Source organism: Thermobia domestica, chromosome 6 (assembly GCF_964235325.1).
Source record: "Thermobia domestica chromosome 6, izTheDome1.hap1.1, whole genome shotgun sequence".
In the NCBI taxonomy this organism is placed as follows: Eukaryota; Metazoa; Arthropoda; class Insecta; order Zygentoma; family Lepismatidae; genus Thermobia; species Thermobia domestica.
The window spans coordinates 73,290,255-73,317,438 of NC_137459.1; the positions used below are offsets into that span (position 1 = coordinate 73,290,255).

At 39.2% G+C, this 27,184-nt stretch overlaps 1 protein-coding gene across 1 annotated transcript in view; it reads right to left on the reverse strand.

The window, feature by feature from the left end:
• LOC145688051 (inactive phospholipase C-like protein 2) overlaps positions 1–27,184 on the reverse strand; it is a 662,718-nt gene that overhangs the window by 113,165 nt on the left and 522,369 nt on the right. The window lies entirely within an intron of this gene.

The window sequence follows — 27,184 nt, forward strand, 5'->3', positions numbered from 1 at the left end:
AAGTCAGTGGCTAGGAAATTTTAGCAGTAACAAAAAAGGCAAGTTTGAGGTTCAAGTGCAAGTATCATTTTCAGTGAACCTGGAAGTGCTGTTGCTCAACTGACTAAGGAAGTAGAAGGGTCCAATTACCCTTGTACTCACCTTATTGTCCGGAGAATGAAAAAAAAAAAAAAAACTTACGAAATAAATTACAGTTTGCTCAAGCAGGAAAATTTGGGTTTGCTATTGCAGAGTAAATAAAAAAATGGTAGTGCTTCTCACCAAGTTGTTGTTGAAGTAAAGTTGAAACCTACGTGTTGAAAGTATTGGTGAAGCTGCAAAATTACACGCAAGCAAGTGACGACAATTCTGTGTGAAGAGTTTACGAAAAGCTCTGCGAGTTATTTGATCCAGAAACTGTTTCACTTCGTAAAGATGTACACATCATCAAAACTGAACTGTTGCTTAAAGCGGTGACTGTGTTTTGTGGTGAAAATGTTCATCTGTTGGTTGCTTACCGTGAACTTAAAAGTAACGTTATTGAAGTTCTCAACAAGTAGGATAAGGAAGTTGACATTGTATTATTGTTAAAGAGTTTAAAAGTTAACCACAGGTCTTTTACTGTCAGCTCGGTATGTTGAATATGGTTTCCAGTTTCGAGTGCTAATCCTGAGAGATTCTTTTCCAAGTATAATATGATTGTTACTGACAGGAGAAGAAACTTAAAAGAAGAATTGATAATGTCTTGTTGCTTGTTATCTTTTAACTAAGGATGAGGTTCGAGGAAGTATTTAAATTTTAGCATTCATTTCTATATTTCACTCAATACATTAGCTAGAATGTGCTCCTAATCAAGGTATATCCTCATTTTTGTATTAGATACACCTTACTACCAAAAATATACTGTTTACACGTACCATATTTAAAAAAGTTGTGCTACATGTAAAAAAATAAATGTGACATAAATACGAAAATTGTGATGATCAATGCTTCAAAATTGTTGCGAAAAAGTTTCGTCTCTACACATGTGCCATATATATATATATATTAAGCTGAACTTTTCTATTTTTGGCACTTAACACGGATTTAATATTCGCTCTATAATTTTCTCCATTATTCTTCATACTAACATTCTAAACGCAGTGATACGACCATTTCTGCTTCGTGCAATAATACTCCACACGAAATGTTTTACGTATTTTTTTTCGTTATTCCATTCAGTGATTTTATCTTCGTAAATGATTGGTTCACAATTTCGATCCTTCCTAACTTTCTTGGTTTATGTTTCAGACCTCCAATAATAATGTCTCTAAGCAGTAGCACATATAATTCCGTATGACAGTGGGGTACGCAGAATTCCATCAAGGGAGTTTCAAGTGTTCAATTTCATATCCTTTCAAGGCTAGTGTAATTTTGTTGTATATCTTAATGTAATAAATGTTTATTTTCCCATAATAACTTGTTCAAGGGTGTTAAAAACCACAAATCCTCTTGCGTACGTAACTGCCTTACGGTAGCAGATAACTAGAGCTAGTTATTACTTTTATTTTCGCTTCTCCAAACTCCAACTATCTTCGTTTCATTATTACCGTTATATATTTTGCGAGTTGAAATCAGAAGAAGTACTGCCGTCATAGTATATTTATAATTCAATATATAATAATAATAATAATGATTTCAATTACATAAAATGCAGCGTTAGCCATATTTGCAATTAAGTGAGTAGATTAAGATTAATGCAATTCAGTATTTCACATGAAGTAATTTTAATACGATTTATGTTATTTGCACACTAAAAAGCACATCGATAGTGAGTGTTGTGTTTGCAAACAGAAAGCAAACCCGCAATTAGTAAATGATTATATATATTGTAAAAAAGCAACTGTTAAACTTGGTATTGGGAAACTTGTATTTGTTTTCCTGCTCGTACGAGAATAATTTAAAAATTATATACAAACAACCGACACCAATAGTTAAAAACTATAGATGATTAGTTCTCGAATGCATGAGTAACATATATATTCAATTTATGTCAATGCGTAGTCAGTGCAACACTATTTTGATAGAAGAGCATCACTAATTCCCCTCATTGCGAAGCTGGACGTGTTCGTGGAATTCATATTTTACATATTACAATCTAAACCATTTATTATTATTATTTAAATTTTTTGTTTCGTTTTTATGAGTTTACGACTAGAAATTCAATACTATCGTAACTGGATAGTTGAGTCACAACTGAAACTACAACGAAGCCAGCAGACTGGACATTTTGTCCTCAGCGCATATAGGTTTGATGCTTACTACTACTACTACAGGGTGGTCCGGAAGTCGGCTTACTCCCCACCTTTCAGTTTTAACAGTATAGTGTTAATTATGGTAGAATGTCTGTCCTAGAGACCTGCACGGACCGGGCTTGGGCGGGCCGACTTTGTTATTTCTTTGGGTCGGGCCGGGCTTGGGCGGGCCGACACTGTTATTTCTTTGGGCCGGGCCGGGCTTGGGCTGACCGACACTGATTTCTCTTCAGGTCGGGCCGGGCTGGGGCCGATCAATTGCAATTCTTTAATAATTATTGACTTTCGTTATTTTTTTTAATTTTTTTTTGCCTGCTAGCAATTGCTAGCAACTACCCGAAGAGGGTTACGCCCTCTGTAGGGGAAGAGAGGTAGATGTACTATTGCAATATATGGAAACAATAGATGGGCTATGGGTGGTTAAAGAAGCATTTTTATTAACAAGCAATTCAGGTCATTATGGTTTTAATAACCACAATCATGAGGTTGGTTTAAGGTTTAGATGTGAAAGAGCATCAAAGCAGATGGATGAGAGCAGATGAGAATGAAGTGCAGTTGACATCACAACACATAGGTTTTGTTAGTATGACAAATGCGTGTTATCTTCTCGCCTAGGGGCGACGCTAGGCATTGATGAAGACAAGGGTGCCCTGTTAAAACGGTAGGTGTTACGGTGCATATGATGGCCAGATATGAGGGATATGAGCATCGGAAGAATATGGTTCGTAGTAACGACTGTCTGGGTGGTCAGGGGGAATAGTGTAGCGGTAGAGAGTAAGCAGTAATGAAAGCGGAGGAATGAAAGCAGCAGAGGGGAGAGATTACGGGCGTGTTCTTCAAATGTTTGCTGTAAAAGTGGATGGTTGGACTGCAGACGGCGGGTAATATATTTTGTGCGAAGTGTTTCCAGATGATAGAGGATGTGTGGAAATGTAAGCCGATCATAGAGGTCCCGAGTTGGACTGGGCAACTTAATTCGAAAAGCGATGCTCAAGGCATGTCGTTCAAGAATTCGTAGTTTCTCATAGTATGATGGTGGTGCAGATAACCAGGCGGTGAAACCATAAACAAGTATAGGTCGCAGAAAAACTTTATAGGTGTTCAGGATAGTAGTCGCAGAGAGTCCCCAGGTTGTCCCAGTAAGACTTTTCAGCAAATTGAGACGACCATATGCCTTTTTTGCGATAGCTTGTAAATGGGCCGACCACGTAAGGCGGTGATCGAAAGTAAGGCCAAGATATTTGACAGCACGAGAAGGTTTGAGAGGTACATCTTGAACAGTAAGATGCAAGAGACGAGGATTACGGTGAATACGAGAACGGTATTTCGGTGATAGGAATACAATAGCTTGCGTTTTCGTCGGATTTATTTTCAAGCGCCAGTGAGAGCACCAATCGACAAAGGTATTGATAGCATCTTGTAAGGCCAAATTAAGTTGGTGGATAGTTTTACCAGTGGCGAGCAGTGCAGTGTCGTCTTCATACTGAAAGAATTGTACTGTAGCTGGAACAGCAGGAAAGTCGGCAACATATAGAATGTACAGTAAGGGTGACAAAGCCGATCCTTGTGGAACCCCAGAATGAAGAAAAATTGGAAAGGAGTAACTGAAATTAATATAGACGTAGGCCAGGCGACAAGTGAGAAAATTAAAAATGAAGCGGAGATAGGCAATAGGCAATCTGAGTTGCTTCAGTTTATAAATAAGAGCTGGATGCCAGACCTTATCGAATGCCTTTTCCAAGTCAAACAGGACCAAGAAAGATGGATGTCCTGTGTTAAAATGGTTGTAGATGGAATTAGTAAGGCGAAGTAGTTGGTCGTTGATGCTGAAAGAGGGTCTAAAACCAGCTTGTTCAAGAGGAAGGCTGTTGTGTAGTGCCAGATAGCAGTGAAGACGTTTGACAATGATACGCTCCAGAATTTTGCAAAATGTTGATGTTAATTGAATGGGACGATAAGAGCTGACAGTGTGAGCAGGTTTGCCTGGTTTGAGAAACATGAGAGTCTTGGATGTTTTCCAGTCGACAGGGACAGCCAGTACGAAGAATAAATGTATATATAAGAGAAAGCAAATATAAAACAGTATAGGGGCTTTCTCGAACGTGCCTGTATGTAATAGAGTCTATACCAGGAGCTGTGTTACGCCTATGAGCAACAACAGAAGTAATATCAGATATCAAGACTGGCTCAGTAAGAGGGTTGTTCTCGGGAAGAGTATGTTGAATATTTGGTTGTAAATGTGGAGAGTCCAGATGGAGCCTGTTGACGGGATGAGGACGATGAGGTAAATCAGGTGTCAGTGGTGTAAATATTTCCTGAAGGTACTGTGCAAAAGCATTAGCCTTGTCAGTATCGGTATGAAGAGGCGTATTATTGTCAATAAGAGGGTAAGTTGTTCGAGTATTTTGCCCAGTGAGTTGCCGAAAACGCTTCCAATACTGCGTTGGATGAGAAAGAGAACCGAGATGGTTGCAAGTTTTGATCCAGCTCCGTAGTTTGTAAGCTCTGAGATAGTTCTGAACGGTGCGTTGAAGTTGTCGGTGGTGGTGCAGGGAGTCTAGGTTGCCAGTAGCGACGAGATCCCTATAAAACTGACGAGAACGTTTTATCAACGGCAGGTATTGTGGAGGCAAAGATGGTCGAAAGGCAGAAGTAGTAGATGTAGGAATGTATTTGGCAGTAGCATTTTGCATGACAGTAGTCAGAGATTCGAGACAATGATAGAGGTCTGATTCGGTACTTGGTGGCGATAGATCAGAAAGATTTTCTGTGAGATGCGATCGGTATGCAGTCCAATTTGCCTTATCATAACGATAGGTAGTTCGTGGAGGTATATCCTGAGAAGTAGCTGAACGAGTTGTAATAAGGAGTTTGATAGGAGCATGGTCGCTGCCAATGAGGTCAAGTACCTCAACAGAGCTACGATGAGAAATGTTGCTCGACACAATAACTATATCCGGGGTAGTCTGGCTAGAAGGCCTGGTAGGTTTCGGCAGTGGTAGTGTCACACCGGTAGTATGGCTAGTGATATAATTGAGAAACTGGTCTCGCTGAGTCGCCGGACGGCTATGTAAATTCACGTCTGCCATGATTATATCGGTGCGAAAATTATTAGAAATGTATTGGAAGAAATTGTATGGAATATCATGACCAGGACGGATATACAAAGTTGCAACTGTTACATAGAGTTCTTTATAGTATAAAGATGTGATAAGATGTTCAGGAATATTTTGTAAAACGGGTAAATGACTGCGAAATGAGATGGAAGGAGAAAACCCAATCGCTACTCCCCCGTTGGCGCGCCTGGCTGCTATGGTGCTATCCTGCCGTAACAATTGAAATCGAGGTATGCGACATGCCATGTTGTGTGAGAGATGAGTCTCATTAAGCAGAAAGGCATGGATCTTTTCTTCAAGCAAAAGCGCTTCAAAGAGTGGCTTGTGCTGTGACAGAGAACGTATGTTCAAAAACAAGAAGGAGAGCGCCATAATGCAATGAAGAGAGACATGGTGGCTTTTAAACCTCGGTTTCCAGTACATTTGAATGATAGTAAACATTATTGCCAGAATATGTGGGAGAGATGTTAACGTTGAAAATTGCCTTGGCTGCGTACTGAATTTGTTGAGCGATGTGGTTACGTAAGAATGGGTGAATGTTTTGTAAAGACAGAGTAAGAAATGTTAAAATCTGATGGACAGTTACAGGCTGTTGAAGAGCGGGATTTGTAGGTGGTTGGATTTGTTCAGGTATGCGCAGTGGCACTACTGCCTCTGGTTTTGATGGCTCAGGAGCTGGTTTGGATCGGCATTTGTAACTATATGTTGGGTGAGAATTTTCTTGACATGTGGAGCACGTCGGAGGTGATTTCAAATTAGTACAACTACGTGTAGGATGTGGGCCGGAACAGTAACCACACTTAAATGGGTTTCTGCACTGAGATGTAGAGTGTTGTCCATAGACCTGACAGCGCTCACAGCGAAGAGGTAATGGAGAAGAAGTCCTGGATGGTTCCACACGATGGCGCTGTTTGTAGATATATGCACCACGAGTTAGCAGGTCATCAATGGTCTGCTGTGAATTTGTAAGTACGCGCACCATGTATGTCGGACCATGGTCGCCTTTTATCCGGATGCATTTGATGATAAGGTAGCATTCTAATTTGAGTTCTTCGAGGATCTCATCGTCAGTATAACTCGGATCTACCCCGCGAATAACTACAGAAAGAGTAGGTGATTTCTTCGGCGGAGGTGGCTGTTTGGTACGTTGGTCACTGAGCTTGGTCATTGTAGATTGTTTTCCGAAAATCTCGAAACTGAACTTGTTCCGAATTGTACGGAAAAACTCTGGATCAGGTGTCTTTATAATCATTCCGTTCCTGGTCTTTATCATTTGAGTGATATTGGCACGAGGCAGGTATTTAGTAATCTGAACGAAAAGAAGTTTTGTATTTGTGAATTTCGGGTCAAAGTTCTGAAGTAAATAAGAATAGATAGTAGGTCGACCCGGGGGAGGTAGATTAGGAAACTGGTTATCGTCTCGAATATCAATATTCATTGAAGATTCAGAACTGGCGTCACTGATTTTATGTTGTCGTTTAGCAGGCGGCAGTTTTGTTGAAGCTACTGGTGAACGGGAGCGAGCTGAAGAGCCCTGGCTGGTAGAGATCCGTTCCAATGAATGACATCTCCGGCGCACCGATTTCCCGGAAGAACAAGAGGGTTGCGGTACAACTGGTGGTAAACCGGAGTGTTGGCCACTCACAGGTTGAGATGCCATAAGGCACGTCTCGGTTGATGATAATCTTCGCACTGTAGTAAGGTGTAGTGGAAATGATGATGATGATGAAGAAGAAATGATGGATGAATGATGAAGCTAAGCTTCCAAAAATCTTGTACACTGGTGTGTACGGTAAGGCAGTATCCACTTGGGTGAAACCCTTAGTCTCTCTCACTCTCTCGCCCGTAACTAAGACTTGCCGTGCTTGCGTCCACAAGCACGTAATAATCCTAGCCTAGACTTGACAATGCAAGCAGTGCCTCTAGTGAGAAAGCTGGAAACCAGCGAAGTCATGACGACTTTCGTTAAACGATAATTGGAATAAAGCCAAACGTTGAAGAAGTGTGTCCGTGAGAAATGTTACAAAGAATGCAATAGCTATTTAGTTTGTGTTGCTTAGCGGCTCCACTTTCACTATAGAGGATTGCAGGCATTATGCGGTAAATTGAGCTCCGACCTTGACCTTCACTAAACTCAAAATATAAAAAGCAGAGGTGGGAATGTTTTGCCTGTCGCTAAACAATATTGCCATCTTCACTTTATACTAAAAATCAATTATGTTAAGGGGGCCGCGGTGGCTCAGTGGTAGAGCGTTCACCTCTGGTGCTTGGGGTCTCGGGTTCGATCCCAGGCCCCGCCAAGTGAATTTTGTGGTGGACAAACACGGTGTGCATAGGTTTTCTCGGGTTCTCCCGTTTCCTCCCACTTTCTTCATTCCACCATTTCATTCCTTACTCATCTTCACCGTCTCCTGTAGCCTAACCGGCATAAACGTGGGACGTAAAACTCAAAGATTTCATTTATTTTCAATTAAGTTCGATTTTTGTTACAGGGAATGGAGTTTTGGTTCTCTCGGTGACAGGCAATGGTACAATTCGGGAGGCAAACGTCAGGTTGTGAACAGAGTTTAGAAAATGTTTCTGAGGGTTAGGTCAAATTTAGTACTAACTTTTTGAAAAAGATCCGGGCTCAAGCTAATTTTTTTAAAAAAATTATCGGGCCCGGGCCGGGCTTGGGCCAAGAATTTTGAAAAACTTATCGGGCCGGGCCGGGCCGAGCTCGGGCCGAAAATCTCCAAAACTTTTCGGGCCCGGGCTGGGCCGGGCCTAGGTACGTTCGGGCTGGATTGGGCTCAGGCCGAAAAATTCGGCCCGTGCAGGTCTCCAGTACACAGTTACCTTGAAGTCTTAACAAATGAAATCTTTGAGTTTTACGTCCCATGATTATAAATGTTAGGCTAAAGGAGACGGTGATGATGGAGTAATGAATGAAACGGTGGAATGAAGAAAGTGGGAGGAAACGGGAGAACCCCGAGGAAACCCACGCACACGGTGTTTGTCCACCACAAAGTTCACTTGGCAGGGCCTGGGATCGAACCCGGGACCCCAAGCACAAGAGGTGAACGCTCTACCACTGAGCTACCGCGGCCCTTTCAAGTCTGAAGAGTCTTAAGAGTCATAAACATCGGTATGATCACCATCCATGTCGTAACACAGCTGAATTCTGAGCCAAGTTCTCGCAGATATTTTACGGAGATATTCCGGAGTCGCGAGGGTGAAGGCGTGTTCCACAGCTGCTCGTAATTCCTGCGTTTTGTGATATCGAGTGTTTCTTACTTGTTGCTTTATGAAACCCCAAAGAGCATTGTCTGGTGTTGTTAGATCGAGACTTCTTGGAGGCCAGGCAAAGAGAGCTGGTGAAGATGCACAACATCTTCCAATCCAGCTGGCAGGAAACGTCTGATTCATGTAATTGCGCACGTGAATCGCGAAGTGCGCTGGTGCTTCCTCCTGCTGCATCAAAACAGTGTCTTTGATACAATTTTCTTCCAGTTGAGGCACCAACTACTCATTAAGCATCTCCAGGTAAGAATGTCCATTAATATTGTCTTCGAAGAAGTGCAATTAGGGGTACGCCCACTTCCGGATCACGCTGTTGTAGTAGTAGTAGTAGTAGTACTACTACTACTACTACTACTACTACTACTACTACTACTACTACTACTACTACTAATAATAATAATAATAATAATAATAATAATAATAATAATAATAATAATAAACTAGTAAGGAGACTGCTTGAAATCTGCTCACTGTCACTGTGATTTCAAACGAGATGTAGTCGTCGTCTGTAGCAAACACTAATTACAAAGTGGATAATTCCAAGTCCGTGGATTTATTTGATGTTTTCTCGTTTCGTTTCGAAGTAAACGTTCTCACCAATAATCAGAGATCTACACATAGTGTGTAGAGGGCCGCGGTGGCTCAGTGGTAAAGCGTTTACCTCTAGTGCGTGTGGTAACTGGTTTGATCCCAGATCGTGCCAAGTGATTTTTGTGGTGGAAAAACACCATGTGCATGGGTTTTCTCGGAGTACTCTCAGAGCTTTTTCGTGGCTAAGCGGTTATCGTACGAGTCTTTTGCGTGGGAGACCCATGTTTGATTCCCGGCCGGAGTTCATATGGTTCGAATTCAACGTTAATCAGTAGGTCCCGTCTCATATAACCTCGCTGCTAAAAGGGACGTTATACTCAAAATCAACTCAACTTAACTCGGAGTACTCCCGTTTCCTCCCACTTTCTCCATTCCATTCATTTGTCACTATCACAGTCTCGTTTAATCTAACCAGCATATCCGTGGGGCGTAAAACTGAAAGATTTCATTTCATTTATAGTACTAACCGAAATTAGTAAAAATACGAAATCTGAGCAGCAGACATAAAAGGAGGTGTAGAAGTGAGAATGGTCTAAAGTTAACATTGTCATCTATAGAAAATCTTATTTGCATTTTAGTCTTAAACTTCTACAAACTTTCCTCGCTGATCTAGTGGCTAGCGAGTGTCTTTGGTGCATATTGCCTTAGGTTTTATCCTTGGTAAGAGGGCACAAAAATTAATTTAACCATAAGTCACCTTTATGAATCATCCGTCTCCTGTTGCTTGAAGGGCATAATAGTGTGACGTTCAACAACAACAACAACAACGAACTTTGCTACATAAAGTGTTTATATTCAGGCACATTAAGATTGACAATAGGCCAGAAAATAGTAATGCGACAAATACATTGGAAGGAAGACGAGGAAAACCATTAAAACATGTATGAATATTTTTTCAGGGAAGTGAGAAAGAGAGTGAGCAGAGAGAAACAAAGTGATCTGGTGGGGAGACACTGAGAGAATGACACAGGTCAGCAAATGAGATTAGGGATGCGTTCGAGTCGAGTCGAGTCGAGATTTAAGCCTGTCTCGACTCGGCTCGAGAAAATGTTGTCTCGACTCGTGTCTCGACTCGAAAATATGTTTCTGTCTCGACTCGTGTCTCGACTCGACAGTCTCTGTCTCGACTCGACTCGAATTCGAGTCGAGACGTCTCGAAATTCGAGTCGAGACAAAATATACGAGTTAAAATATACGCACACATCAGCCAGAATATTATGACTACCTACCTTATTGTCAGTGTGTCCAACTTTGGCACGGATAACAATGGCGACGCGTCTTGGCATGGACGCAATGATCCTTGAAAGGTCACTGGAGAGAGTTGATTGGTACACATAGGCAAGGGCGCCGATTTTTCTGTAAATGTGGGGGGGGGGCATTCAGATGCAGAAGGCATATATATGAGGATTTTAAGACAAATTGTATTCAAATTATGCCAAATATTATACATTCATAAATACAATGCGGGGGCTCACATGAGCTTTGGGGGTGTCCGGGCCCCCTCGGCCCCCCAGGATCGGCGCCCTTGCACACAGGTAATCTAATTTCCGTAAATTCCGGGAAGAGGGGCGATGCGCTCTGAAGTCATGTTCAATCACATCCCATTTGTGTTCGATTAGGTTCAGATCAGGCGAGTTGGGCGGCCAGCACATCACTTGGAACTTGTCCCTGAGTTCCTCAAACCAATCCATCACAATCCTGGCCTTGTGATATGGTGCATTATCTTTTCGAAAAATGCCACTACCGTTGGGAAACATGGTCGTCGTCTGCAAGCAGTGTGTGATACGCCTTGGCCGTCATGGTGCCTTGCTCGAGCTTCACTAGACACATAGATGCTCACGTGAATGTTTTCCGGAGCATAATTAAGCCACCGCCAGCTTGTCTCCGTCCCGCAGTACAGGTGTCAAAGAACTGTTCTCTTGAAACACGACGAATTCGCACCCTCCCATCGTCATGATGAAGAAGGTATCGGGATTCATCAGACAATGCAACGCTCTGCCACTGTGCCAAGGTTTAATGACGATGGTCATGTGTTCATTTCAGTCGTAGTTGCCGATGTCGTGGTGTTAACATTCGCACATAGATGGGACATGGGCTTCGGAGGCCCATCGTTAGGGGTGCTCGGTGCACTGTGTGTTCAAACGCACTTGTACTTTGCCCAGTAATAAAGTATGGTGTTAGTTCTGCCACAGTTCGCTGCCTGTCTTGTTTTACCAGTCTGCCCAGCCTATGACGTCCGACATCTGTAATGAGGTGGAGGCGCCCAACCCCTCGACGTTTGGACGTCGTTTTCCCTTGGTTTCGCGACTTGTTGAAGACACTGACCACAGCACTCCTCGAACATCCGACAAGTCCTGCAGTTTCCGAAATTCTCCTGCCGAGTATGCGGGTCATTACAACCTGCCCTCGGTCAAACTCAGATCGCGCGCCTTCCCCATTCTACACACGGCCAGCACTCTCACTGATACTACATGCACCGTACGCGTGACTGACTAGCAGGCATTCGTCGGCAGGTGACACAGATATCGCCTGGACGGAAATTATATCGATAGTAGGTTGGTAGTCATAATGTTCTGACTGATCAGTACATACTAAATAAATTTAAAATGTAGGAAATTTTCAACATTCTGATTAACTTGCAGGAAATTTCACAATGAAAAGAAGCAACTGACTTGGACAAGACAACGGTTAGTTGATGGGGCAATCTTTTTTTCTGGTCTTTGAGGTGTGAGCTTTGACCACGCCTTGTGAAATTTTGATGTTTGGTGCTCATCAGTCGCGCTTCCATTTTTTTTATAATTGTTCCAGTTCATGATAATTAACAATACATTGCGCAGTTCGAATACATGTTCACGTTTTCATTCAATCCAACTCAAGCCGCTTCAGATACTATAGAGTTGTATTTGTTTACGAAGAATTAATTGCGTATTAGAAATACACCCCAACAAAACATTCTGCGTGCTCATCTGCTCAGTATTCAAGGTTTTAATTACAACCTGAATTGTTAAAATGCGAACGTAAGTTGCATTAGATATCTAAGCAGTTCCTAGTCTATGGATAATTCAAGCAATGCTAATTAAGGTCTTTCTAGCAAGCACTTCTGCTGTTCATAAACCTTACGCATTGGAGTAGGAAAAAAAAAGAAAAGAAAAGAAAGAAAGAAAGAAAGAAGTAAAATTGGTAATTTTGCAACCGTGACTCACTCGGGCTCATGCTCTCTATCCTCAATGGAGCTCGCGTTCGCTAATCTCAATGAGGATCACACTAGTCAAGTTTCTCACTAATTCGAGCTTGAGCTTGATATTTACTGTGAAATTCTCTTCAGCTCGATCTCGTAATGCCACACGTCCTTTCTTGTTTTTACATTTGTCTCACCATTTTCGATTTATACGGGTGGCCGTGGACTTTTCAATTAAGTTTTTGTTTTCATTTTGACCCGCCGCCATTTTGCACAGGGTTGTCGTAGAGAGTCGAGACTTGCTCCATTTTCCTTCATTTTACAACAGATTTCAAACGATGTGCTACTTAACCCCCCTTGCCATTTGAAACTTTTTAGTTGGATCCCGTCTGGGGCCCTGCGGGGAACCCTGAGGCGAACTTTTTACCCCAAAAAAGTGTGGCCTTGAAAATGATGGGATACATGTTCACCGAGTTTTCCATTTACCCAATCGTTTCCGAACAAATGACTCGGTTCAAACTATTCTAGCAGGTAATTTCCTAGCTAAGGCTTTTTAAATATCTAGAAATTGGTCATGTTTTTGGCCAATATTACGGGAACGGTAAGCCATAGAGATATGATATTGGTGGTAATCAATCCCTAATAGAATGCTAAACATTTTTGTCCTGATATTAATTGGTGGCCACTGGCCAACTGGCCATTGGCCAAACCACTGGCCAGTTGGACAGTGACTACCGGTTACTATTTGGTACCAAAATGTTTACCATCCTTTTAGATATTGATCAACACCAATATGATCTCTCTATGACTTACGGTTCCCGAGATATGGCTGCTTAAATTTCTGTAAATCGGTCATTTTTTGGCCACTATCTTGCCAACGGTTAGCTTGACGCGAAAAATTTAATCATTTTGTCTAATAGTTTTTGATGCTCTATCTAATGCAGTGTACAAAATTAAAAAAAAAATGCAAATAACAGACAGACGGACAGATAGACACACAGACATAGAGAATTCAGTAACGAACTTTTTAAGTTCGTTGAATATGTTGTAACTCACGATATCCCGCCCGGTGACATGTATAACTTCGGGATTCGTCTAGTTATAACATATCCAATGCGAACACAATTGTCTCGTTCGGATCTCACAAGGGAACCTTCCGAAAATGATAGCTGCAGTGAAAGGTGTGGCCTATGCCAATTGAAAGAGCTGTAACAGAGATGTTCATTCCCAAAAAATTAGCTGCCCATAGCAATAGGCTCAGGAAATATAAGGGGTGGAAGTTCGGGAAACAGCAAGGCTGGACAAGGGGGAAAAGTGCAAATTCCACAAAAAAAGGGGGGGCACGGCAAAATACAATGCTGACAAATGATGTATAGAAAGAGACTTGCCACAATAGGGAACAAATGAAGGCCACCAGTGGGGTTAACAGTGTTGCCAACTGCAATGAAAAGTACATGTTTTGCAAAGAGCAATATATGAAGTGAGTGCAATATTCAGTGTCAACCTGTCATGTAGAACATAAGATATGGCGTGTCTAATCAGTGGTACAATCTAACAAAAGAAAATAGAAAAAACAGAAGTACGAAAAATACGGAAAAAACGGAGTTGGCCATAATGCGCCACATTTGATCAGGGGCTGTACATATTAGAATGAACAAAACAAGAAGCACCGAATATGCAGGAAACCGACGTACCTAGAGTCGAAAAGAAAAACGAGTTCCAAAGTTGGCAAGACTGGCCATGGACATCCAGACAAGTCTAATATAGTTAGGCCACTCGCTTCAGAAAAAGAAAATTCCGGCAACAGAAATCACTCGGAATGCATCAATGTTAGAGTGGTTGAGGCAATGTCAAGTCGGGGAATATGAAATGGTTGGGTTGAGCCAAAAACCGATAATAGAAGTAAATGTCATGGTTGGGTCGTATGTGGGAATATGCAGGGTGTCCCACCAAACTTTGTGACCTGAAAGATTTGCGAATCGTACAAAAATGTGACGGATCCAGTTGTCCAGGAATGTACCAATGTCAGGGGGTGATAAAAGTCTGTGAGAAGCAAGTGCCCCCAGGATCCCCAACATAGGGCCCCAGGAGCCAACTTCAAATTTTCAAATGGAAACAGGGACCGAGTGTTACCTCTCTCGATTGATCATGGAATGTGCAACAACATATATAGGAAACATTTGCTATATGAAGCATGTTTTTCAAAATGGACGCCACAAATATGTGCTGTCTTAACATGGCATCGAACAATGTGATCTCAAATTGCTGCGAGGGGGCGCGGTGGCTCAGTGGTAGAGCGTTCACCTCTGGTGCTTGGGGTCCCGGGTTCGATCCCAGCCTCCGCCAAGTGAACTTTGTGGTGGACAAACACCGTGCTCGTGGGTTTTCTCGGGGTTCTCCCGTTTCCTCCCACTTTCTTCATTCCACTATTTCACTCATCTCTCATAATCACCGTCTCCTTTAGCCTAACCGGCATAAGCGTGGGACGTAAAACTTAAAGATTTCATTTCATTTTCATTTTCAAATTGCTGCGAAGCGAAAAGAGATGTTGCAAATCCAATTGCACAGGAATGTACTCATGTCGAGGGCCAAGAGAACTTTGTAAGAAGCAAGTCCCCCAGGGCCCCCATCATAAGGCTCAAGGGGGTCAACCGCAACATTTCAAATGGGAACAGGGGAGGATGATATTTCTCTGGATAGATACAACACCGTCTATAAAAAAACATTTGCTATATGAATATGAAACAGATGTCAGGCAAGGACAACTAGCGGTGTTTCCCATACGATCAGACGATGACTTATTTATGGCACGAGCCATAGTAGAAGGCGGCTTAGTTGAAGAAACTACACCCTCTCAGTAACCTAAATTGCACGAAAATTTCCAAAGCAGGTTCATTGACCTGACTACCGCATGTTGCCCACTTTGTCCAAGAGCGGGATGGTTTGTTTCTAACTTTTCTACCGAAAAGCAATTGTCTGGAATGGTGTTTCGGAGACAATAAAATAAAGAAAATATACTAGGCAGAGAGAGAGCAGGGAGGACGGAGTGTACCAATTATTCTTTCCTCTAAACCAGGGGTGCCCACAAGGGGGGGCTATGACGCAAACTGCGTCATTGAAATATTTGGGGGGGTTAAAATCTATATAAATATGGTTGATGAGGGGGGGTAAAATTAATCGAAAAGAAGATTTTTTTCATGGGAGAACACCTACGGATAGTCAATTGGGGGGGGTGCGTCATAGACATAAGGGGGGTGGGCACCACTGTCTAAACCAACGTTTCTCAACCTTTTTCTACTTGCAGCACACTACGGGTGTAACATGGATTCTCGCGGCACACTTATATATATTATTATTTGTAAATATAAAACACACTGGTATTTTTTTACTTTGATTACTAATCTCCTTCGCACAGAGAAGAAAGCTCGATCACTGGGTTTTCCTCGTGGTAAATCACTATGCTTATTTTTCATTCTAATTTAAAAGGAGAAAACAACTGCAATGAAATGTTGGACTCAGGTTATTAAAAATACGCTTACTCTTTCGAAAACTGTATCCAACCTTTTACTAAGAATGAAGATCATTAAATAACGAACGAACAAACAAATCTATTTTACTTTTAAAACACAAATGTAAATAATTTATCGAAAGGATTGAATGATATTTTAAATTTTCAAGTTACGAAATAGTCTGTAACGATAAAGAAGCAATAATGGTCATAACTAACTAACTAAAACTAACTAACTCTATGGCCTATGGAACCCGGAGGTTCAGTGCCGCGTTCACAAAAGCTCTCCACTGACTTCTATCCTTAGCTAATTGGATCCAGTTTCTACTTTGTATTCCTATCTCTGCGAGATCCATCTTAATATTATCCTCCCATCTGCGCCTAGGTCTTCCTAATGGTCGTTTTCCTATGGGTCTACCAGTCAAGACTTTGAAAGCGTTTCTACTTTCTTCCATTCTAGCTACATGACCTGCCTACCTAAGCCTCCTAGACTTGACGACCCTAACAATGTTGGGTAAACCGTATAAACTATGTAGTTCCTCGTTATGAAGCTTTCGCCATTCCCCATTCTCGTTCCTCTTGGGTCCGAATATTCTTCTCAGGATCCTGTTCTCAAATACTTTCAGTCTATGTTCTTCCCTCAGAGTAAGCGACCATGTTTCGCAACCATACAGAATAACAGGCATGATTATCGTTTTATATATTTTAAGCTTCAAATTCCTCGACAGAATTCGCGACGACAAGAGATTTTGAACCGAATAGTAACACGAATTCCCTGCTTTTAGTCGACATTTAATTTCTTCATGAATATGATTTTCATCTGTTAATATTGATCCTAAATATTTGAAAGTATCCACTTTATCAAAAGTATTATTTAATATTTTAACGCCTCCCATTATAATAATAATGGTCATAACAATAACAAATACTTTTTTCAACATTAGAAATGTACAGAAAAGTAACACGGCATGAAACTTAAAATTGTAGATTCATAGTAGAGGTTCATAGTAATGTGCAATACAAATATACATTTTCCCCTGCGTTTTGCAATTTGATTGCTATAGAATTAATAATTTTGTTTTGATATCCTCGCGGTACACCAGTGGCCCATTCACGACACACCATTGTCGCGGTATTTTCACTGCTAGCTTCTCATTTTAGACAGGTGTATTTACAACAAAGGGGGGTAGCGTGCACCTTTGCACCCCCTTAAATCTGGCCCTGTCCAGAAGTTATGTAGCCCTATATCGTTCATGGAAATAAAAACACAATAGTTATAACTATGCTAAATTACTATAGACTGCCAATTGCTCATTCAGAGAATTTATGATGTTCACTTTATTGCAATGTTCTTATACAGACTAGATATAGGCTACGGATAATTGTTTTATACAAACTAGATAATCAATTATTATTATTATTATTATTATTATTATTATTATTATTATTATTATTATTATTATTATTATATTTGAAGTACAATCAAATATCACGACATTAATTACTAGTTTTAATTAACTGAATTGAGCTGAAAATTAGATCTTAATCTCGGAAGATTAACTATTAAATTTATACGTTCTGTACCTTTCTAAAGTAATAAATGCTGGAATTGGTTTCAAGGCTGTTCCTGAGTGAATAATTTCTTCATAATAATATTAAAAGTTTTAGAAAACTTTTCGAGACATTCGAGTCGAGTCGAGATTTTTATGAGCTGTCTCGACTCGACTCGTGTCTCGACTCGAAAATTCGAGTCGAGAAACACGTTTGTCTCGACTCGTCTCGAATTTTACAAAGTGTGTCTCGACTCGAATCTCGACTCGAATTCGAGTCGAGTCGAGTCGAGATTCGAGACATGTCTCGACTCGAGCGCATCTCTAAATGAGATGATCAAAGCAGAAGAGAAGCTGATGTTCACATTCACATATGCACTCATATACATGTGTACATCACGCATATCTTCTCCTTTCCTGCTCTGATCCTATGGGGCTTGTTGCCTTCTCTTATTGGCCTCTCTCACTTGTTTCCAGTCACATGTTTGGAGACTTTCTGGCTATATTTGCTCCTGACCCCCTTCTATGTAAATATATGCGGAGTTCCCGGATCCCGGGTTGTTGAAAAATAACGTTTATCAAGTCTTCAAGACCTCTGTCAGATTTAATGTGTCTACACGTAAACATTTTACATAGTAGAAGGTCGAAAAAAAATTGAAATTGTTTAGTTTAACTTCCGATGGTTATCCCCTTTAGGCAATGATGAATGTGAATGATTGTAAAATTAAGTTTATGTGCTCTCCTACTGGGAATCGAACCCAGAATCAGTGCATCAAAGACACACGCACTAAAAACTAGGGAAATGAGGAGAGCTTGTAGAATTTCGAGGCTACCTTGAAAGTACGATTTTCCATCGATTGCAATGTTAGATGTAGATACTTGCAACTCCTATATCCTTTGATGTCTGCCACTCAGATTTCGTATTTTTACTAGCTTCAGTTAGTACTTTACGAATATATATGTTCTATAGCCAACTACATCTAAATCTGCGAGTGTTGGGTGAGAACGTTCACTTGTCGGTTTCGTAATTTTACCATCATAACTAATCTCACTATCATCGTCACCCTCAGCCTTGATACATAATCGTGGGATGTTAAACTTAAAAATAATAAAGAACTATTTATGAATTAATTTCAAGGGCATGAAAATTGGGGTTAGCAGTTACGACTATACTCAAGCTGAGCAGTATGTACACACAACTTTGAACTAAGAGAAAATGCATTTGTTAATGATTATGTGACATGCCTGAACTAGACAAACTCATTTCATACTGTTTAGACAATATAATTTAAAACAAATGTTTAAAATGCTGTTTCAGGTACTCAAACGACAATGACAAAAGCGTTAAAGACGCTTTGAAAATAAACTATCGTAATTAGCCTTCAAAATTACGTAAAATCAATTATATTTAGATAGATTGCATAGATTAGAATTGCCAGTACGACGGAAAGCCGTAATTTATGTTCTCAAACTTCTTTGAAGAGAGGGGGCTGATTGAGCAAACATGTTGTAACTGGGAGAAAATCAGAGATATTTACTGATTTTTTTTTAAGTGTTATAGATAGCTCAAAGTAATATCATCACTCCAGTAGCAACGAAAATGCAGGGTTACAAAAGTTACATTTTTGGTTCGAAACGGTATGGCTGCTAAATAACAATTATTACAATCACACAAATGGGACTTATAAGACTGTAGTTAGAACGTTTGTCCGTTACTCCACATCAAAACACTTGAATGAAAGAGTATTATGAATTCATTTTTGTAACAGATAGCTAGAGCGATTATCTCAGTCAACTTTGTTAATAGAGTTAGTCCGTTAATATATTCTTCTATAACGTCAACTTTAAAAATGGCTATCCGTATCCCATTTTCTATTATTAAACCAAGGTGTGTAATTCTAAAATGCTAGAAGTTACAATCAAGCCGTCAGATGACAACAAACATCCTCCAGCGGTTGACATCCATTGGACGAATTGGAACTTAACCTAAAATGCGAACCACAAGAGCTCCTCAGTGTATCCGACGCCAAAGGCGCGTACACTATCCGCGTAGCCACGAGGGGGCTCAAAAGAGATTTGATAAGCCATCAAACCAGATTTATCTAGTAAAATTGACAACAGCGATATGTGCAAAATTAAATGCAGTAATCTCACTCACAGTAATTATTTGCACTTTTCTGACGAGCCAATCTTTCTCAGCAAGTCTTTCCTCTCCAGAATTTAATCACAAAACTAACTACATGTGAAATCTTTATAAATCTATCGACATGAATATCATTTGTATATAAAGAATACAGACTATTAGGGATGTATCGAGACGAGACGAGAGTTTGTACAGTCTCGGTCTCGTCTCGATTGATAAGTAGCGGTCTCGGTCTTGATTTCGTCTCGAGTCAAAAATTGCCGTCTCGGTCTCGTCTCGGTCAACAGATGCTTGTCACGATCTCGGTCTCGGACTTGAAGGCCAAGTCTCGAAATATATAGTGTGAAATTAAAAGTGTGAAAGTATTATTATCGTACAATCTGTCGTTTCCGGTTCTTATTTTCTGCTTTTATTCTTGAATTAGAATTATGATATGTACCTCTTCGTAGCTAATTTCCTAGCGCTAATGCTTTCCATGCGTGTTCCAGGTTCAATCATCAGTGCGTATAACATATCTGGGATAAAACCCTAATAGTAAGCCATATTTAACTTTCAGCAATAGACTTTGTCTCATATAGCCTCAGTACTGCCTATACAATTAAAATTATTAAATTAACTCCAGTACTATACAGTAGTTTATTTCCTTCCTTTGAATCAGAATTGTTCAATACCTCCTTAGGGATAACGCAACACATAGCAGCATGAATTCTGCTTGACTGTCATTTTAAAAACATAATATAACGTTCATTACCCTTAACAAATAGGGTAAATTATTACTACAATATATTTTGTTTCACATCAATCAAGTGCTTTATTATCGTTTCACATCTCAGTGTTTAATTGACACTTTATAACAGGAACTTCCTTAATCTTGCGGTGGGGGCTACGGCACTCATCTTTGCTATCTGTGATCTCGGGTTGGATCGTCAAACAAGTTAGATTCAAAGTCCGATGTTTCCCATAGTTCGCGTCTCACTTTAAGTACATTCTGTTTCTTACGCAAGTTCATAAGGTCGTAATGTATTACATAACCATATACCAAGTGCCGTAACGTACATAAAGCTTATTCCTGAGCTCTCAGCGGTGAATGTGATCTTTATTCGAGAAAACTAATCGTGCGTTCATTACGTTGAAATTTTATATTGATTGAAAATTACTTGCGAAACTTGGACATACATATTAGATAAGTATAGGTAATTCGAGTTATCTGTATCTATTTTCTGTCTCTCGCCAAAACAAGTGATTCTTAATTTTCGTAGTGCAGCATGAAGGATCAAAAATAATTTTTGTTCTCTGTACGACTCGTTAAATTTTGGATCCATTTTACCCTACCTTACCTAGTAAAAGTTGAATACTGTATATTATATATATATATATATATAGGCGCGGATCCAAGGGGGGCTATAGCCCCCTTGACTCTCAGGTATTCACTGGATAAAATCGGCTTCAATCCTGCTTTACACTGGATAAAGCTGCAAACTATAGTTTAGCCCTTCCCTTGATCATATACATATAAAAACTTTAGAGGTAGACTATGCTAAGTCTCTTTTTGGTCGAAATTGAGTTAAGAATAATTCTACGTTCTTTCTAGCGATGTAATAATGTAAGCCTAAAAGCATCCTATTATTTTGTAACTACTTAGTATAGTTTGAAAAACAGTACTATAGGTCTTACTTAAGGAACCGGTTTTTCGCTTCTTCTGCAAATTATGAAATTATGACTTGGTTTAGTTTACAACTGAGGTTCAGATATAATAAAATCATAACCATAATCAACCATTATCAATCCACTGCTGGATGAAGGTCTTTCCAAGTCTTCTCCACAACTGTCTAGCTTGAGCAATTCTTTTTCAGGTTTCTGCCCAGTTCTTGATTTCGTCAAACCTTCTTGTCCAAGCCCGCAACTAGAGGGGGGCTAAGGGGCCTGCCCCCTAAACTTTTCGTGGCCCTTCCAAACCTCAATACAAAAAAAAAAAAAAAACACAATTTAGATATTTGTAAGAGAATTTTTGATGACTTGGTCCCACTAACATATTCATGCCCCCCAAACCTCTGTGACTAGTTTCGGGCCTGTTCTTGTTTAAGGACGTTTCCTAAGCTGTTTTTATCTCGTGGTATCCAGTCTAGCATTGTTTTCGTCCATCGATCATAATTTCTTACAATATGTCCAGCACATTTTCCAGCCCATGTTAAAAATTATTTCATTAGTATCAGTCATTAGTTGCCAAATAATTCATTTCCATATATTTGGGCTACAAATAGTTCAAATCTGTTACTTTTGAAGCGTAGACTAGCTACTTTTTGATCTTCGAATCTGACAACACTGACTCAATGATTTAAATCAACACAATATGAGGTCATCCATTTGGTCTAGCAGCTAGCACGCTTGGCTTCAGTTCGCGTGGTCCCGAATTCGATTTCCGGTAGTTGTACAGTTGAACGACCGAAGCGGTTCGGACTCCACTATAATCAGTAGCTCCACGTCTCCTTTGGCCGCCCTAGCACATCCGTGGGACGTTACACTAAAACAAACCAAACCAAAAATCAACACAATGTGTATTACTAACTGTAAGTCCTTGAATAATTGCGTATGGCTATATGTTACGGATCGAGTTTGAGGTACTCGCTGGTCAAACTAAAACAGGTGAAATGTAACTAGGGTGTAATTAAAACTTTTAATTAATCACGGTTTTGTGTACATCAGGCCTAAGGCTTAGAGGAACAACTAGTGTTACTGAAAAGTTATCAGTTACATTTAATTTCAGTTACAATTTGCATTTACATGTATTGCTGGAACCAAAACTTTGGCATTACATTAACATTATGAAGACTATAGAAAACGTCGTCTTTTGAAAACATTCTTGCACCATAAAACAAATTACGAGTAATTTTAAAATATTTTGCAGTTTAGCTACGTTATTTGCACTATATTTAGAATAATATTTAGCAATTTATTTAAGTTGGCAACACTGTTTAAACTAATGGAACTGCGACTTGTTCTAATTAAAACCACCAAAAACTATTGTTGTAATGCTATAGAAGCGAACGAAAGCAACCATCAATAAAAAGTTTAACCCAAAATCCGTTATTTTAAGCAGTATAACGATCACTGTCCATGTGTTTGGTATCTCTGAAACGGTTTGAAATAATTTTTGTAAATGGCATTAAAGTCTTTTGGAAGCATCTACATGATGAGACGTGATATGTCAGCACGTTTTCGAAGTATACTCTTTAGAAAAAGTTTAATTTTCCATTTCTTGTAACTTTGTTCCTTCCTTCATTCGAAATACATTATACCATGATCATAGTATTTGACGATAAGATACAAATGATGCGCATTGCACCGTCTATGCCCTTTGAGTTATTAAGATCTCCAAAATGTTGATGTTGGTGATACTGTATTGTCATTTGTTACACTGAATAATGTATATGGTATTGTGGTTTTATTTAATAGAATTAGAAATAGGTAGTACTTTACAAAATGCAATTTGAGAAAATACAACTTTATGTTGCGTTGGCAACACTGCTTGTTTATCTAGTGGTATTGCAGAGTATCTACAAGAATATTCTCTTCAATATTTCACACAACATGGTACAAAATTTCAGCATTTTTAAGGCGCGGATCCAAGGAAAGGGCTATAGCCCCCTTAACGCTCAGGTACACACTGAATAAAATGAGCTTCAATCCTGCTTTACACTGGACAAAGCGGCAAAGTATGGTTTAGCCCCTCCCTTGACCATATCCTGGATCCGCAGGCTTATATTATATATATATATATATATTATATATATATATATATATATATATATATATATATATATATATATATATATATATATATATATATATGTGTGTGTGTGTATACAGCGTGTTCAGAAAGTAACTATGCAGTTCATAATTTGCCGTATTTTATTTTCCGTTGCCTTAATAGGCCTTTCCCTTCAACGTACTCCACAGAAAGTAATGCGATGGAGTCAAGTCTGTTCGGGTTCAAATATGTTAAACAATGGAAAATGTTGTATTATTAATTAACAATCATATCGGTCATCACTTAGCACACCACAACATGCACTGCATAGTTACTTTCTGAACACCCGGTACACACACACACACACACACACACACATATATATATATACAGAGAGAGAGAGAGAAGATTATATACATCGGCAGTGGATTTTGTTTCGGGAGAGGCTTGAGGAATTTGTAAAACACATTTGTGTTTTACGTGCAATGCGAGAAAACGATCTCAAATTTATTTCCGGAGGGGCTTGAGCCCTATACCTACCCCGTAAATATACGACTGTACATCAGTCAACTGTTTCCGTATTATCTCACACAGCAACGAAACAATTTTTGAGTAAAGGCAAAAAAGCTATCAATATTCGAGACGAGACCGAGATTTTCGAGACTGACCGAAGTCTCGTCTCGATTTAGAGATCTGTCTCGATCTCGGTCTCGTCTCGTTATATAAAAGTCGGTTTCGTCTCGGTATATAAGTCTGTCTCGGTCTCGGTACCATCCCTATTTGAAAAAAAAAAAGTACGGACGTCGGGATATGCCATATAAATACGGACTTGTCCTGCTAAATACGGACGTTTAGTAATGCTACTCTTGAGAGAAGTCACTTTGGTAAAATAATAATAATAATAATAATAATAATATTTTATTTACTCAAATTAACGAAATTAGTACATATTTTATCGCTACAGGCTGTATATAATAACCAGTACATGATTTAAGTCTTCTGCTCTTAATTTGTAGTGACTAATGCTGTTGTTCATCGATGTGACTTTCCTAAACAGCTGCCACCTCTGTTGACTGATGAAAACAATTAATTCTGTCATGCATGCACAGTTCTGAGTCTTAACCGTAGTTTTTATTCCTTGGTAAACACAATTTCCTTGGTACTAATTTTCACTTGGAATCTTAATTAATACAATATCGTAATATTTACCATTTATTAAACATGGAAGAGACTTTGCAAATATACAATATAAAGACGAGACTCTACATATGAGTTCCTAAGCATTTAAAATCTTTCCTTTAAGTTCTTGTGCTAATAAACATAGAACAATATTGCCTATAACCCGGCTAAAATGTTTGTTCGGGTTACTTAGGATCACACAAGTCTAGTACTGTATGTTAAGCATGTATTCACTTCTGACCAAGTGACACTCTCAGAAGCAATTCTATGAATTCATAAAATTGAATGAAGCTCCCAATTCATTGCACTAGATCTGGAACTGCCAAGAACCTAACACTCAGTAAACCAATTAACCATTTGTGTGTGTAAGTGTATCACAGTTTCACGCCCAACAATTCCATATTATTGTATTTATAATCTATCTAAATGCTGTATGTGCGAAACAATATTTTCCAGGATCTTAAAGACAGTAACTTACTCCTCCTTTCACTTGCTATATACATATAACCAGTGTGCGAATTAGATAATCTATATTGGGGGGGATATAATTAGGCCCACAAGACATAACGTCTGAAGGTGCAAATTTCAAAATGAGACAATAATGCCTTACCCCCATATATATATATATATATATATATATATATATATATATATATATATATATATATATATATATATATATATATATATATATATATATATATATATATATATATGTGTGTGTGTGTGTGTGTGTGTATGACATCTGTAACAAATAAGAGATTTATTAATTTAATAAATTTACCAACAATAACTATGCACGTATATATTGTCTGACACACACACACACACCACCAAACCTTTCTGAAAGTGTTTGAATGTTATACTCATTCTTGACCCTGTAGCTCACTAAGGTTTAAATAGTTAATAATTCGGCCCGAGCGATAGCCATGATCACAAGCATATGTTAATTTTTCCACTCATTTTGAAATCTTTCACTTTGCGTAATTACATACAGGTAGCAAGAAAAAAAATACTTCATCCTTATGAAAACCTCTAAAATTATCAGTTAAACCGGACATACCTTTTTTTTTAAAAAAAAAAAGAGAAAGAAAAAAGAAAATCTAGATATTAGCCTATCAAACAAGAAATGGATTGTTACTGGTCCCGATTTCTGACATCAAGGTCAAATCGAAGGCCAAATATTTAAAATCTCTCAATTCAAATTTCGAGCTTATGCTTCTACTCCCCTCTAAAGCTGCGCTCTTCACGACTTTTTTCCCTCCAAATATCGATTTCGTGATGAGGCTCAGGAAGTCAACTCTTACAATTACTTTACTGTTAAGTTGCAGATGAGTTGATTCACTATGGACTACTTTATTCAAATAAAGTAAAACATTACATTGAAGTTTTTCAGACAACATTATTAGCGTGGACAGCAAACTGTACAGCGAAAAGTAAAATGGAAAAATGAAGGTTAACTTTAAAAAACCCGCTCCAGTTGACGTGCTTATACAGACACAGAGAACCAGTCGTATTATCAAATGCTGAAACAAATCTTCAATTATGCCCTTATTCACTTAGAAATCACCTCCACTAACCTGTCTGCTCACTAGGAGCGTATCCCCAGCGTCTACGTTAACATATACTTACGAGAGAATACCTATATCTTAGATTTTGAGTACAGTTTTAAAAGTTCATTTAGGTAAACTGTAAAAGGCAGTGATTACTATGCTAATAATCACAAATTAAATGCAACTTTTCAGTTGCATACACACAAACTACTAGGGAATGAAGACCATCTGCTAACAAAGAGTACATTGGAAAATGAAATAACATGTTATAACAAAAATTAAAATAAGATGATAATCGATACAAATGTAGGGGATGAATATGACATGTCCGAACTTCGCCAAGTATGGTGGAAGAAGCTATTTGTTTACTTCTTCTTGGCCAAGGGTACGAAGGGTACGTACTGAAGGGTACGAAGATACAGTTGCAAGTAACAACCGTAGTCATAATAATATAGTTCAAGTAAACAACGCTGAAAATAGTAGTTAATTAGGTGGTAAGTAGAAATGACCAAATCTGAATAGTTTACATCGATCATTCCGAAGAAATTTGGAGTTATGCTGAGCATAGTTTGGGGGGGAAAACGAGCATCCCCGGTGGGGATACTTCAGCTGACTTCTTTGGGGGGGGACAAAATGTGATTGAGGGGGAAAATCCCCCTCATCCCCCCGGTAATTCGCACCCTGCATATAACAGTTCTGATATTTTTATTTGGGAGTCTTTTTGCTTGATTAAAAAAAATGTTAAAACAGGAGCAAAATTTAGAGGCAAAACCACGTTGGTCAATCATTGTGCAGTTCTACACTTTTAATTTGTCAAGAGTATCATAGAAAATGGAATCTACATCTGTGTTGCTACCTCACGAATCTTACTTTATTTTTAAAAAAATCTCATTCTGCTATACAGTAGTTTCATATAGTAGCGTGCATAGAATTTCGTCAGGGATTCAAGCACTTAATTTTATATCTTTCAGGAAAAACGTGATTTTTTATAATTAGAAATCCGAAAACTTTCCCTTGCATACTCCTTACGCCACTGACTTCATACTGTTAAAAAAAAAAAAAA